Source organism: Pinus tabuliformis, chromosome 1_1 (assembly GCF_031772625.1).
Source record: "Pinus tabuliformis cultivar Carrire ecotype Pingquan chromosome 1_1, CPIR1, whole genome shotgun sequence".
Lineage (NCBI taxonomy): Eukaryota > Viridiplantae > Streptophyta > Pinopsida > Pinales > Pinaceae > Pinus > Pinus tabuliformis.
In genome coordinates, this window is record NC_142297.1 from 293,357,816 (window position 1) to 293,368,678 (window position 10,863).

The following is a 10,863-nucleotide window of genomic DNA, read 5'->3' on the forward strand; positions in this document are numbered from 1 at the left end:
AACAATAGTAGCAGGAAGGGAAAGAAGATGATGTAGTTGTCAAGCCAAGTCTAGAAAATGATGATCAGACAAGGTTTGAAGCTACCCCACCACTCAGGAGATCAGATAGGAAAGCTTAGTTGCCAACGAGATATAGGGAAAATGCTTTTATAACTAGTATGATTAATGTTGTTGAACCCTCTAGTTATACAGAAGCCAGTGAATATAGTGAATGGAGGGATGCTATGGAAGTGGAGTATGAATCAATTCTCAAGAAAAAAACTTGGAATTTAGTTAAACTACCCAAACGAAAACAAGCCATAGGATGCAAATGGATGTATAAGCCTAAATTTAAAGTAGATGGGAGCATAGATAAGGATAAAGCTAGGTTGGTTGCAAAGGGGTATTCGCAGCAAGGAGGCATAGATTATGATGAAAAATTTTCACCTGTAGCTAAACTAAACACAATCAGAATGATAATTTCATTAGCTACGAAACACCATTGGATGATTCACTAGCTAGATGTTAAATCTGGATTTTTAAATTGGGACTTAAAATAAGAAGTCTACTTAGTGCAACCTGAGGGGTTTGTCAAACAAGGTGAAGAAAATTTAGTTTGTAGGTTGAAGAAAGCGATGTATGGACTAAAATAGGCACCCAGGTCATGGTATGACAAAATTGATTCATTTTTCTTGCAGCATGGTTATTAAAGGAGAAAAAATGACCCTAATCTTTATACCTTGTTTGATAAAGAGGAAATTATTGTTTTGATTTCTTTATATGTAGATGATCTAATCATTACAAGGAACACTGATGATCTCATTAAAGAAATCAAGGAGCAGATGTCACAAGTTTTTGAGATGAAAGACCTTGGAGAGTCACATTATTGTTTGGGGTTGGAAGTCTGGTAGGATCTTGGACAAACTTTTCTATCACAGAGTAAGTATGTAAGGATCTTACTGGAAAATTTCAGAATGGATCAGTGCAAAGCTGCAGCAGTACCTTTACAACAGAATTTAAAACTTAAAAATGATGATGGATCTAAGAAGGTAGATGCGATGTTGTATAGACAGTTGTTTGGGAGTCTAATCTACCTGACTACAACTAGCCTTGATTTGGCTTATGCAGTCAGTGCATTGAGCCAATTTATGTCAAATCCCCTTGAGAGCCATTAGGTTGCAGCTAAAGGTGTTTTAAGGTATCTCTACAGAACCTTAGATTTTGGTATTGTTTATACTGATTCGCGTGATGTTAGATTGACTGGTTTTTCAGACTCTGATTGGGCTAGAAATGTAGATGACAGACGATCCATAACAAGTTATGCATTCATCATTGGATCCGAGGTCATTATATGGAGTAGCAAAAAGCAGAACATAATATCATTGTCTTCTGCAAAAGCTGAATATCAAGCTATGTGTGCAGCAACATGTGAAGCAGTTTGGTTGAGGAGACTTCTCCTTGATGCTCGAGAAGAACAGAAGGTTGCAACAGTGATCAAATGTGACAATCAGAGCTCCATCAAACTTGCAAATAATCCAGTATTTCATAATAACACAAAGCATATCGATACACAATTTCATTTCGTCAGGGAGAAAGTTCAGTCAAAATAAATCCATATTGAGTATTTTAATAGTTGTGACAATGTTGTTGATATTTTTACCAAACTTCTTGGTAGAATCAAATTTGAGTTGTTTAGAGAAGTGTTAAGCATATCTGTAAATCCATTTTTCCATTAAGGGGGAGTGTTGAGATTAATGTAGAAACACTTTAAACCGAACCCTAGATTAGGATTTTGTCCCTATTTTCTAAGATTGTGTTCCACTTCCTTAAATGTGTGCATGTTAAATATATTCCTCATATAATGAATGAAAGACAGAGTGTGTTCTGCTGTGGCAGTCTTACACATGTGAAACTCAGGGGATTTGATAAAAATTGATTCATATTTTTGACAGATTTCACATTAAAGTGTTGTACTGGGTTCTCAATAATTGAACATGATTTGATAAAAATTGATTCATATTTTTGACAGATTTCACATTAAAGTGGTGTACTGGGTTCTCAATAATTGATTTCATGCTGAGGGGTTTATATCACAGTTACTAAATTTGGCCGAATGGGTTTGAAGAATTCGAAAATTGAACAATTCGGTCTGATTCGGCGATTAATCCGCTAAAATTCGGTTCGGTATATATCACGGTCTCTCAAATTTGATTTTTAAACTTTCTTTAATTTGTACTTTTCCAAAAGTCGTCGTCCATTTTTTGCGCATCAGTTTCCAGAAGTCGTCCATTAGTTGTGGGCTTTAATTATTCTGTTTATGTTGATGTTTACGAATATTGACTGGTTGAAACATAATTTCTATCGGCGGATGTATTGAGTCAGACAATACTGAAGAATGACGCGGATGTATTCAGTCAGACAATACTGAAAAATGAGGCCACAAGAGTTTCGAATCTGTTATTGGCGGTTTGTTCTAGAATATAGTAAAATGATTAAAATTTTCAGAGTTGTATATCATATGTTATGTTATCAAAATGATAACATAAAAAGTTCTGATATTAAATTTCCATTTCAATAATAAAATATATTTCTAGTCCACTTTCTTAACTTTTAAACTCTTTTTCATATAGTATTTTTTACCGGTGAGTAATGAAATTAGAACTATTTATTTATAACCAAATTTGAAATGGTTTTTCTTCTTTTTTTTAAGCCATTAGGAAAATATCATACTAGTCATAATTAGATGATTCTTAATTTATATTTTATTAAATTAATAATTAGGAAATTATCTAAAAAAATATTATTAGGAACAATTTATTGGCTACTATTTTTTGATTGATCAACTAGCCATTTTAAGGGTATAAGACATGTATGAACAATTTATTGGGTACTATTTTTTTATTGATCAACTAGCCATTTTAAGGGTATAAGACATGTATTTTTTTTCTTAATGCTAAAAGTTTGTTCTTTCCATTGCATCTGATCATTCACTACCATTGATTAGTTCTTTTAACTAATCTTCTTGGCTAATTTTATTTACAACTTTTATAATAAAATTGAAAATAAGTTTTGAGAAGTATTTGAGATTTTGAATCTCAAAATTGTTAATTTAAATCATTCCAAATTTAAAAAAAATGATTAATAATAACGATAATATATATATTGCCAAATTTTTTGTTTATTAGAATTTAAATGATTAGATAATTGATTTTTTTAGTATCGAATCTAATTCAATTAATTCGAATTCAAACTTGATAACTATGGTTAATAACACAATTAGAAATGTTCTCATACTTAAAGATGAATTTGTAATGAGTTATCAAAATTACATTCGACAAAAATATTACAAAAGCTAAGTAAATCTCATAGTTATGGCAGAATTTTCAATATTTCGAAAATTTGAGAGTCGGAGCTAAAAAGAGAAATTAACTATTTGACTTCACTCTCTCAAATTTCCTAATTATTTATAAACTTGCAATTGAATTACACAAAATTAAATTACCATTTCCAAAATAATTTGCAGTTTTCAAAATTGACAAGACAAAAACCTAACGGACTGGCTTAATAGAGAAAATAACATAAAAATATCATTGAATGGGTTTTTCAAAAGAAATATTTCAACTGGAATGCATTGGCAACATGCAATGATATCCCCAAAAGAAGCCCAGCTATATCATTTTCCTAAATGAATCCTCCCATATCCGCTATTTTATGTTAATGTTTACATCAGTTTGCATTGGAGTTTAAGGTGATGCTGACAGAAATCAACTACATCAATGCTTATATCAACTCCAGTATCTTGTCCGACTCCATATTTGGTACCATGGAATCCTTGTTTCCCAAAACAGAAGTTACATATTCAAAAGTCACTCTCTCACAGGGAATGGTAAGTCCCATCTGGTGATGGAATCCATACTCTTCCTCGGCCTTCTTGAGCAGCGCTTGAAAGAGAGGATGATTCAAATAAGTTGTAGGAACTATAAACCGAGCGCGCTCGCTCCCAACGTACACTGCAAAATATCCCTTGGGAACATCTATCGAATTGCTGTCATTGATATACTCAAATTCATTAGTCTCCTGTGAAATAACTCATTCTCTTTTCTCTTGGACAGCAGCTGCATCCCAGTGCCTTACTGGCAATGGCAAACTTATATAATTTTGTTGTTATTTTCTTGGGAAACACTACATGAGCTATTGTGTTTCCCATGGAAACAATTCTCAGCAGAGCAGACGATTCATACATGGGCATGGAAATTGGTTTTTTATTATGTAAGACCATGGGAAAGTGGGAGAGCACATAAGTTTGTTGAATTCAAGCATGGAATCGTAGAGGCATAGCGTAGTGCGTGTGCTGACGCGAACGCTGGTCTATTTTTTAGGTTGATGTCAGTTACTGTTATTAGGTAAGATAAGATGCGAGGGATCATTGTTTTTGCTTTGACAAATGCACTCCCCTTTTTAATTTGGAGGACAGTGGATCCTTCTTTGAATGGTCGTAACAGGGCGAAAGGAAAACGTCACGCTTTCGTTTGAATTTAGACGTTCAATGTGCGAACGATACTTATCAAGTTCAAATTCGAATTTAGATTCGGATTCAATTGCACTCTCTTAAAATTACCCAAAAAAAAATTATTGGAATATATATCTTAAAATTGAAATGAAAAAGAAAAATTAGGAATTCTCTAACATTTACTTCTATGTTCAAGATGTTATAGGCATTTTCTCGCTGCAATAATTTATATCAAATTTATTAGTAATGCTAAAATTATCAACATATAATTTTATAATATTAATAATAAAATTTTAAAATTAAATTATAATGTAAAGAATAAAATTGTAAGGGTCTAAAGTATGTTTTAATACCGTTTCTGCTTGGCTAAGAGCTCGTTTTCCTAGGATGTTAGGAAACAAGTTAACCACTCAAGAGTCAGAGGCATCTGGTGGGAGTGAAGGTCTGCCCTGTTATGGACCACCAACAAATTATTCCAAGTGGCATGGTTTTCCTTGAATAACGGTGATGAGTCAACCCCCGTTATGGACCACCAACAAGTTATTCCAAGTGGCTTGGCTGCCCTTGAATAACTGTGATGAGTCAACTTGCATTGGCATTCCCGGATAACAATTAGATATAGCTGTCCTCACGCGTAATTTGACAACTAAATTATAATAAATTTTCCCACATGCAAGAAAAAAAAAATTTACAATCATAAATATAAAAAATAAATTAATTTTAATATCCTTATTTTTTATATATTTTTTTATTTCACCCATAAAACAGATCCAAACTGAATAATATTAAGTCCATCTCCCTCTGCATACATAACAATCTAGTTATCATCTAATCAACAATACAATATTAGGATCAACTAATTAACCATCCTTCTTATTATCCAACTAGATTGGAATCAATAAACTAACCGTTCTTATTATGATTCATTGAAAATGGAACGCACTAATTAAATCCCACACGTACTCAGACAGGCACATGGTAATTGCCATTTTCCAAAAACCTGTTTAGTGGCTAAACAGGTAGAGGAGTTTTACAGCTGTATTTTTTTTCAAGACAAATTACCTCTTTTACAATTTGTTAAAGACAAAATATTAATCAATTCAATATTCATACTGAACTGAAACTAGCATATTTATAATTGAAAATTCTTATTTTTAGGCCAATTTGGTCCAATTCGATGCAAATTCCTCCCTTTTATATTTTTTTAGACCCACAATATTAATCAATTCAATATTCATACTGAAGTGAAACTAGCATATTAATCTGTGAATATAATGGAATCATTGAAAATTCTTATTTTTTTAGAGCCAATTGGGTAGAATTGATAACTATGGTGTGAATAAATTTTATATTATTATTTTTAATTTATTTTTAATATATAAATGGATTCTTAAGTTGAACACATTAGATAACATTAGCAACGCGAACAAATTAAATTAAACTTATAATTCCAAAAAAAATTCAACTAAATTTAGATAAAAATAAAAGAAAAACAAAATTTTGTATTATTATTTTAATTAATTTTTAACATATAAATAGATTCATAGATTGAAAACATTAGATAACACTAGCAAGGTTTAAATTATGTGAACAAATCAAATTAAATTTATAATTCTAAAAAAAATTCAACTAAATATAAATAAAAATGAAAGAAAAAGAAATTTTTATATTATTATTTTAAACTGTTTTTAATATATAAATGGATTCTTTAAGTTATGTAGCTGAATTGACACATATCTCCCTTGTCTTAAGGAATTTCCTTTTCATTGAACCTATGACAAAAACCATCATTTTTTAGTATTCAATACATAAAAGCTTGTATAATATCATCGTTAGGCCTTAAAGTATGATGACTAGACTATAAAAAATCTTCAGCAAAGTTTTATGAGATATATTAGTCAAAATTAGGGTTTTTACAACAAAACCCATTTCCGATGTTCTTGGCTCAAGGAATTTCTTCAAAAACAAAACTTTTTTATTCTTCCATGGCTTCAATAGCTTGAGCAAACATGCTCAACTTGTCTTGATTTTCTCTTGATCTCGTAATCCTTTTACCTCTTTGTTGACTGTATTTGCTGACTCTTAGGCTTTCATGTTCCTTTGATTTTGTAGATTCTATTTTCCTCTTTTTTGTGGTTCTCTTCTTACCTTTGGAAGATTATGTATATTCCTCTTCATCAATGATTATTGGCTCTTTTATTTTATGGTTAAATTGTGCTTTAAATCCTAGTCTCAAATTATTGGTATCTCTGCTATGAGGCTTTCTCAAGTAATTAACCCTAGACTCTGTTTCTCAGCTTCTATCCTCTACCCCCATTTTTTGCTGCTTTCCCCTTTATTCTCTCCTTCTATATGCCTTGACTCTTACTCCTTTTTCATTTTTTTTTGTTGTTCTTTTGTTTTTCTCTTATATACCCTAGTTTTTTCTTTAATCATATGGTTTTCTGTGTTTTCTTGTACAAGGATTGATCCAGGTGGATGTTGGTGGCCACCCACCTATCCCATTTGGACCCCCACAATTGTCTCTTTCAGTTTTTTAGTTTCCTAAATTGTAGCACAATTTACTATTTTTAGCACTTTTTCGGGTCCTAAACTTCTAGAGTCGTTTTGAGGCCCTAAACAACGTTTTTTGGGAAAACTGGGAGCAACATGGGTCCATGGTCTAATAATGTTCTTTTTAAAGTTGTAGTGCTCGGATAGATCTTTCTAACGAGCTATTGTATGCATCAAACGGAGATAGTATGCCAAATTTACGACCCTCGGAAATTGATGTACCAGTTTACCCAAAATGGGGCCCACAATTTGGTGTTTCATCTTCTAGGGTTAGGTTTTGGGAGGTTAAGGGTTTTCCATTATTTCTCAACAATAAATAGGCCTTCAAGCCTCATTGTAACACAGTTTAGAGGTGTGTAGCTGCCACATCTCTTCTTAGAGATATGCTACCATCGCCCTAGTTGTTTATTTCCGTTTTCTATCTGTAAGAATTTCTCAGTATTTTACATTAATGAAATGAAGTATTATTTCCGCTGCATCTTTGTTTTTATGGTTATCTCTGTAATTTGTTGTGTTCTTGTTTAAATCTGGATCAGTGGTATCAGAGCGGTCTGCGTTTTCTCTGTTTTTCTTTGCATGTCCCCAACGAGGTTAGGATATAAGGAGTTAGGGCTTGAACTGGTCGAACCTTTGCAAGACCAACCTCACAAATACCGATGGCCTCCAATGGCAGATGATAAGAAATACGAGGGGTCAGGAGATCCTATCAAAATCTTGCTCGAAGAAGCCCTCGAGTGACAAAGGAACGTGATGATGGAAAACTTTACGCAGATCCTTCAGCGGCTACCTAGAGGTGACACATCGGCCTCTAGCAGCTACTCTGGAAATGCCATGCCCTTTAAGGTACAAGTCAATTTTGAAATCCCCATCTTCAAGGGTAAAATAGACGCAGATGCTATAGATAAATGGTTAAATCTGCTAGATGGGTATTGTTCTGTTCATGAATTTTCAAGTCGGGAAAAGATTGTTTTTGCTCTTCTCAAAGCAACCTCCCACGTCAAGGATTGGTGGGAAACCTACTGCGAGCAGAAGGATGAAAGTATAGGCTCACTATTTTCAGTCCCACCCACTTTGGATTCATTCTGGGATGCCATCAAGGAGCGGTACTATCCTCTCAAAAGCTATGAAGACAAGTACATAAAGTGGACCACCCGCAACAGGGAAGGGACCAAGATGTGCCGGAGCTCAAAAACATTTTTCATACCTTTTGCACACAGTTGTGTATCAAGGAATCTAAGGTACATTTGGTACTCAAATACCACGATTACCTACATAGATACATCCAGGAAGAGATGGAGTTCTTGGACATCTCCTCACTCGGCACGACATACAGATACGCTGCCAAAATCGAGCAGAAGTTGAAACAAAAGAAGCGAGACTTTGGATTTGCAAGTCCAAAGACCAAAGGACAAAGCCAAGGCGGAGTGACCCAAGACAACCTGTTGAAGCCGCAAGAAAAGAACAACACCACAAAGTCGAAGAGGGACACAGGAAAGTGATGTGAGTTCCACAAGAGTCTCACTCATAACACAAGTGAGTGTCGGACCAAGCAATCGCTGGTGGAAGAGTTAAAAGCTTCTAAATCAAATGCATGTTTCAACCCTGAGTCAGAAGCCGACAAGGGGAATGGTAAAGGGAAGCAAATCATTGATGCGAAGCCCATCACCACTGTTGTCACCGCCAAGATCCAGAAGAATGAGCCCGAATATCCAGAGGAGGGGGAGCGACTTTTCCACTCACAAATGTGGGTGAAGGGTTCGCCGCTGCAATTCGTTGTCGACAGTGGCAACCAAAAGAACCTCATTTCAGCAAAGGTCATGAAGCGGTTGGGGCTATCGACTACACCACACCCACAACTGTACAGTATCGGGTGGATTCACGAAGGATGACATCTCAAAGTTCGCCAGTAGTGCTCCCTTCCCTACAGCATCAAGCTCTTCGCAGACAAGGTACTGTGTGATGTTACACCTCTGGATGTTTGTGATGTATTATTAGGCCAATCATACTTGTGGAGGCAACAAGTTGTGTATGAGTCAAGGTCTCGTGCTATCATTATCTCTTTGTGTAATTCATTATAAAGGATACTAGAGGTAGCCCCACCTACCACCTCTTTGATCACTACTAAGAAAGGTAGCAAGCTCATCTCCCAGACTAGAAAATTCATCTGTCTGGTTCAATCCCAAAGTAAGGGGAAGATCGTCACCACATCCATGACCCCCGCCAAGGTTTCCTCCACGCAGCTGCAGCAGCAGCAACAAAGGGATACGATCATGACAGAACACATGAATAACTTCTCCTCACCCACAGGGGCACCACACAAGCTTCAGGTAGGCAACAAAGTCTGGTTGCATTTGTAGAAAGAACACCTTAGAAGAGCCCATAAGAAGCTCCGACCACGTTGACATGGTCCTTACACCATTACCAAGGAGCACAACATTCCTCCATTACTTCGTTTGCACTGAGTGTTCAATTTGGAACGCCCTCGACCATGCTTCCCACCATTCCTGGACACATCAGAGATTGCGGAACAACTCACCAGGGACCAAGTTCAGCAGATGGAGGAACTCAACGCAATGGGGACCATTGCTTCCTAAGGGGGGAGGAATGATCCAGGTGGATGTTGGTGGCCACACACCTATCCCATTTGGACCCCCACAACTGTCTCTTTCAGCTTTTCAGTTTCCTAAATTGTAGCACAGTTTACTATTTTTAGCAGTTTTTCAGGTCTTGAACTTCTGGAGTCGTTTTGAGGCCCTAAATGACGTTTTTTGGGAAAACTAGGAGCAACTTGGGACCATGGGCCAATGTTTCTCTTCCCATGTCGGAGCCTTCTTTTTTAGAATACACCATAGGAAGAGCTTTGATTTTGCTGGGCTTTTAAGTTTCCATAATGCTTTGGACCACCATTCCGGAGCATCCCATCCTTTCTTTCCCAGAAGATAAGAGTAGCCCTCCTTTGGTGAATATCCCCCCGATTTGCTGTGAGCCCACATTAACCTATCAGGTTGCTCCTTGATCCTAACATTGGATCGTTTTAATTCTTTAATAAAACCTATCCATTCATTCTTCCATCTGATATTTAGCCCTAATTCTTCATCATCCTTCCAGGCCTGGCCCCAAATGGAGAACTGCCCAACTCTTGCCACCTGATGTAATGAGGTGATATCTTTGGATTCAAGATGTAGAAGAAGCCCAGGCGATAAGGCGAATGCTTCGTTGCACCCGATCCAAGGGTCTCTACCGATCCTGATATGTCTACCATCTCCCACTTTCCAAGCTAAACCTTGCTCAATCACTGAGAAAGCATCCACTGTGGCCTTCCAAATTACAGAAGAGTTTTTTGCCTTCTTGTTTTGACTCCGGATCCAATCTTCCAAGGGCGTTGGATCGATATACTTCCTTTTGATCACCCTTGTCCATAGATTTTCTGTGGTTATAAGCCTCCAGCCAGACTTTGCTGCTAAAGAAGTGCTGAACTCGGGAAGTCTTTTGATCCCCCAACCTCCCCATTCTTTTGATCTGGCCACTTTGTCCCAAGCCACCCACGGTAAACCAGAGAATTCCTTAGAACCAGCCCAAAGAAATCTGCAACAAATTCTCCTGATTTTCTCCATTACTCCTTTAGGAATCCAAGTTAGAGCGGCCCAGTAAACCGGAATGGCTAGCAAGACCGACTTGATGAGAGTTAGCCTACCAGCTCTGGAAAGCCATCTAAATCTCCAGTGTGATATTCTAGCTTCAATTTTTGCTATAATCCAGTTCCAATCTGCTTTTCTGTAGGCGACTGGTTTTAGCCAAAACCCCAAATATTTGAAAGGAGC

At 36.1% G+C, this 10,863-nt stretch overlaps 1 pseudogene; it reads right to left on the bottom strand.

Moving 5' to 3' along the window:
* Positions 1-3,759: 3,759 nt before the first annotated feature.
* On the bottom strand, positions 3,760-4,228 carry LOC149212713 (auxin-responsive protein SAUR50 pseudogene; annotated as a pseudogene).
* Between the last annotated feature and the right edge of the window lie 6,635 nt (positions 4,229-10,863).